Here is a 6000-nt window from a genome sequence, read left to right as displayed (position 1 = left end):
CGACACGACACCCCGAACCCCCGACCCCGAAACAGCACCCGATCCGATGCATATGCTTTGCTCCGGATCTGACGCATAAATTTCGTCAGTGCCTATTAGAGTGTAGGTTGCATGGACGTAATAAAATTGACAAAGTAGATCAACTGATGAATATATACATGGTGAATTATATATATATATATATATAATTGTTGTGTGTCTAGTGATGATGATGATGATTATAGTGATGATAGTGATGATGATGATTATAGTGAGCCCATCATTGATTATAGTGATGATGATGATTATGCATTTATTGATGATACTGATCGAGATTATTAGTAGTGTCAAGTATTCAATTTTTTTATGTTGTACTTGATGATGATACACTTAAGTGATATACATATTATTATTCATGTCGGTACTTTTTTTTATGTTGTACTAATTTCGTTTATTCTTTGTCATGGCAGGTGTTAAAAGATGGTGGGCACTAGTCGGGAGCGCGCCGAGGCCCCTTCTTCGTCGGCGCGTGTTGCGAGGTCTTTCATTGCACGCGCACCTCTCCGCCGAGCGTTGCTAGACAGTATGTCGACACCACCGGGCCCTTCTTCATCGACTGCGGTGCTCAGCAGGGGACGAGGTAAAAAGAAGAGAGGAGGTGGAGCACGTGGTCGCGGGAGAGGAGGTAGGGTGACTCTTACGGCGCCTTCCTCGCCGCCACCCCCAGCTGTTTCACCCGAGCACGTGACTGCTAGGGTGGACTCGTCCGAGGAGGGGGCTACACGGACTCCGGTCCATGAGCCTCCGGTCCACGGGTCTTCGGCCCACGAGCCTCGGGTTGATGGGCCTTCAGCCCACGAGAGTTGGGCCCACGAGACCTCGAAGGAGCACACGTCTGGATGGGGTACCTGGTCGGGTTAGCCTAAGGATCCGAGTGTCCATGCTGATGATGGCGGGGAGCCGAGTGGCCATGCTAATGATGACGGGGAGCCGACTGATATTGAGGAGGAGGGGGCAACGTCTACCAGCGTGGTGCTACACGGCTCCCGTCCATGCCGGCGACCCACGAGCAGAGGTGGTTGATTTTCCCTGATGGGGAGAGGTAAGTGCATTTAATCTTTTTGTACCTTTTGCATTCATATTTCTTCAAATAACTAATGCGTTGGCCTTGTCATGCTACAGGGGTTGGGACCACCATGAAAGTGTCCGCCGCCCAACTCCGTCCTTGGAGTTCTGATTTGGCAAACTTCCCGGGGTTTGTCACGTTGCCTGGTGAGGGTCGGCTTCCAGAGGTTGGATTGAGTTGGGAGCACTACTTGGCTGCCCCGGCCCCGCCGGGTGAGATTATCAACGGTGTCTTGTGCAAGACGAGGGCAGACGTGGTGATCAGAAAGTTCTGGGTAATTTCTCCTTTACACAATTAAAAATCTTGAACTAGCTAGTTATTAATTGTACTAATCAATATTGTCTCATTTGATTGCAGACATTCTACAGGTGTGAGGAGGGATACGAGGAGGAGGCGGCAGATGTTATCAACAAGGAGTGCAAGCGCCTACTTCAGAACTTACGGCATGAGGTTCGGGTGCAGGCTGTTCGAGACTACTACGCCGGGCGTGGTATCAAGAAGCCCAAGCAGGAGTGCCGCGATAAGTTCTTGAGTAAGGAGCAGTACATGAAGGTAATTCTTAAGGCCTTGTACTTACTTCCTTCATTTAGTAATTCATAGCCGTAGCGCTCAAGTTTCTATTTGCTAACTTAGGCCCCTCCGAGATGGTGTGCGGATCGGTTGGATTGTTGGGAGGTGTTGGTCAATGCATGGTGCTCAAAACAATGGCGGGCCTCCCACAACGAGGCCAAGGACAAACATGCCCAAATGGAAGGTGTGCCACACCACCAAGGCAGCTCCAACTTATTTTAGTACGGGCGGAACTGGGTATGTGGTTTGCTTCATGATTCATGCAATTCATTCATCATGCTAGCTTTAGCCCTTTAATTACTAATTTACTTTGTTTCTCTCTTTCAGGCACGCTACAATAAGGCGGATAAGGTGCCAGAGGTGTACGACCTGTATGCCATGGCCCACACTGGCTCTTACAAGAAAGTCAAGGCATTCTCTGCGTCTGACCTCGATGATCCAAAGAATTTCACCAACATCTCCGCCCACGACAAGCTCGTGCAATCTAGAGATCAAGGGAAGGCGAGGAAAGGGGAGGACTTTAACCCGAGCCAGGGTCCCATTGATACAGAGCTGCTGATGATATCTGGTGGCGGGAGGTCCCATGGCTCCATAGCCATGGGAGATGGACTTATCCGTTGTCCTAGCACTCTCCCGGAGATCAAGGCGCGCCAGTCGAGCTCCGCTCCTGAGATAAGGCCTCGTGAACGGCCAGTCCAACTCGCCTTCAAGGTTAGTTATAAGTACTCAGCTATCTTTCTCCATTACATTGTGTGCGCTTCCATCAATGATTACAAATGGTCATGTGAGTGGTGTTGCAGGCTGCTATACAAAGTGAGAGAGATAGAACGGAGAAACTTCTGGCGGAGGCGGCGGAGAGGCAGCGGGAGTTGGAGAAGAGGATGACAAAGATGTTGGAGGAGGAGAGGGCACGGAATGACATGCAGGCAAGGGCCATGTACGAGCTCCTTGTGGTAAGTTTCTTCTGCAGATTACTTGCTAGTCTTAACATTTGAGTCTCATTACTAACTAGTATGACTCTGTTGTGAAAACCAAATGTGCAGTCTGTGTGCGAGAAGTCCGGTCAGACCACTCCGCCGATGCCAGTGATTGCTCCTGGGAGCACGGTGAGTTTAATTAGAATGGACATTACTTGCTAGTCTTGACATTTGAGTGTCATAATGCTAACGAGACATTGGAAATGATCTTTGGTGCGGCTTAACTCCAAAAATGCATCGCACGATCCTTCTTTAGCTACCGGTGCGAGCCAGCCCGCTTGTACACCTCCCTGATCACGGTAAGTTTCTCTAGTGTTTTGCTTAACAAATGCATAAAGACCTAGACTTAGCTTTATTTCCTCCAATATGCTTATCATAATGACCTAGAGTTAGCTTCTTTTCCTCCAAAATGACTTAATATGCTTACTGACCTCATAAACCATCCATTCTACCTAAGTTAGCTCTAAAAGGATATGTACTTAGGTTACTTATGTCAAAAATTGCGTAATTAGCTTAGTTAGCTAATAAACGATCCATTTTACCTAAGTTAGCTCTAAAATGACTCATTTTACCTTAGTTAGCTTACAAGTGATCCAATTTATCCAAGTTAGCTCTAAAATGACCCATTTTACGTAGATTAGCTCCTAAATGATCCATTTTACCTATGTTAGCTTTAAAATGACCCATTTCACCTAGGTTAGCTCCAAAATGACCCATTTCACCTAGGTTAGCTCCAAAATGACCCATTTCACCTAGATTTGCTCCTAAATGATCCATTTCACCTAAGTTAGCTAAAAAATGATCCATTTCACCTAAATTAGCTCTTAAATGATCCATTTCACCTAAGTTATCTCAAAAACGATCCATTTCACCTTAGTTAGCTCAAAAACATGGCATTTCACCTTAGTTAGGTCATAAACGACTCATTTCAACTAAGTTAGCTCATAAAAGCTCATAAATGATCCATTTCACCTAAGTTAGCTAAAAAACGATCCATTTCACCTTAGTTAGCTCAAAAACATGGCGTTTCACCTTAGTTAGGTCATAAACGACCCATTTTAACTAAGTTAGCTCATAAAAGCTCATAAATGATCCCTTTCACCTAAGTTAGCTCAAAAACAATCCATTTCACCTTACTTAGCTCAAAAACGTGGCATTTCACCTTAGTTAGCTCATAAATGACCCGTTTCAACTAAGTTAACTCATAAAAGCTCATAAATGATCCATTTCACCTAAGTTAGCTCAAAAATGATCCATTTCACCTTACTTAGCTCAAAAACGTGGCATTTCACCTTAATTAGCTCATAAATGACCCATTTCAACTAAGTTAGCTCATAAAAGCTCATAAATGATCCATTTCACCTAAGTTAGCTAAAAAACGATCCATTTCACCTTACTTAGCTCAAAAACGTGGCATTTCACCTTAGTTAGCTCATAAACGACCCGTTTCAACTAAGTTAGCTCATAAAAGCTCATAAATGATCCATTTCACCCAAGTTAGCTAAAAAACGATCCATTTCACCTTACTTAGCTAAAAAACAATGCCCTTCACCTTAGTTAGCTCATAAACGACCCATTTCAACTAAGTTAGCTCGAAAATGATCCATTTCAACTAAGTTAGCTCATAAACAACCCATTTCAACTTAGTTAGCTCATATATGATCCATTTCACCTAAGTTAGCTCATAAATGACATATACTTCTTGTTCTAGTCTTCTTCTTGTTCTAGTCACCTATTTCTAAATTTCTTATTTACCATTTTGCAGATTTCATTCACTTCATGGAAGCTAGCTTGCTATGATGGAGTGCTTGCTTTTCCTTTGATGAAACTTTGCATTGTATCTAGCTTGCTATGATGGAACTTGCTATCTTGATGAAACTTTGCATTGTAATATGTATATGGATGGAACTTGCTTATGTATGAACAATGTGTATGGATGAAACTGATGTGATATGTGATATGAAACTTATGTGTTGGATATGTGATATGGACTAAATATATCTATATATGTCATATATATTTGCTGTGAAAATTGTTGGATTAAAAAAACAGAAAAAAGAGACAATATGCAGGCTCTTTGCCGTCTGCCACCGACGGCAAAGGTATCTTTGCCATCAGCAGCGGACGGCAAAGAGGCCACGTGGCAGGCAACTATGCTTCCTGGGAGGCTGACCAATTTGGTCAGTTTGCCTACAGTGGCTGACGGCAAAGGCTTTGCCGTTCGCAGCGGACGGCAAAGGCCTGCCGTTAACCACCTAACGGAGTAACAGCGCATTTATTGCCGTCTGCCTTCTTTGCCGTCCGCTGCTGATGGCAAAGGACCTTTTGCCGTCAGCTGCCCGAAGCAGACGGCAACGTAGCTCTTAGCCATCCCCTACTTTGTCGTCCCCTTTTGCCGTCTGCGGCAGACGGCAAAGGTCTTTGCCGTCCGCCATCCATGCCTTTGCCGTCCGCCGTGGCTGATGGCAAAGTAGCTAATTCCTGTAGTGTATGGATCCTATTTTGATGATTGCTTGAGCAACCTTGATCGAGTTTTGCAGAGATGCGAAGACACTAGTCTCATCTTGAATTGGTAAAAGTGCCAGTTTATGGTTAATGAAGGCATTGTCTTGGGGCATAAGATTTCCGAGAGAGGTATTGAAGTTGATAAAGCTAAAGTTGATGCTATTGAAAAGATGCCATGTCCCAAGGACATAAAAGGTATAAGAAGTTTCCTTGGTCATGCCGGTTTTTATAGGAGGTTCATTAAGGACTTTTCTAAAATCTCTAGGCCTCTGACTAATTTATTGCAAAAAGATATTCCTTTTGTCTTTGATGATGATTGTGTAGAAGCATTTGAAATACTTAAGAAAGCTTTGATCACTGCACCTATCGTTCAGCCACCTGATTGGAATTTACCCTTTGAAATTATGTCTGATGCTAGTGATTATGTTGTAGGTGTTGTTCTAGGGCAAAGAGTTGATAAGAAATTGAATGTTATCCAGTATGCTAGTAAAACTCTTGATACTACCCAGAGAAATTATGCTACTACTGAAAAGGAGTTCTTATCAGTCGTATTTGCTTGTGATAAGTTCATACCTTATATTGTTGATTCTAAAGTTACTATTCACATTGATCATGCTGCTATTAAATATCTTATGGAAAAGAAAGATGCTAAGCCTAGACTTATTAGATGGGTTCTCCTGCTCCAAGAATTTGATTTGCATATTATTGATAGAAAGGGAGCTGAGAACCCCGTTGAAGACAACTTGTCTAGGTTAGAGAATGTTCTTGATGACCCACTACCTATTGATGATAGCTTTCTGGATGAACAATTAGCGGTCGTTGCTTCTCGTACTGCTCCTTGGT

The sequence above is a fragment of the Triticum aestivum genome, chromosome 3B (genome assembly GCF_018294505.1).
Source record: "Triticum aestivum cultivar Chinese Spring chromosome 3B, IWGSC CS RefSeq v2.1, whole genome shotgun sequence".
Classification (NCBI taxonomy): Eukaryota; Viridiplantae; Streptophyta; class Magnoliopsida; order Poales; family Poaceae; genus Triticum; species Triticum aestivum.
The sequence above is the reverse complement of the archived record's forward strand: the minus strand, read 5'-3'. Positions refer to the sequence as shown.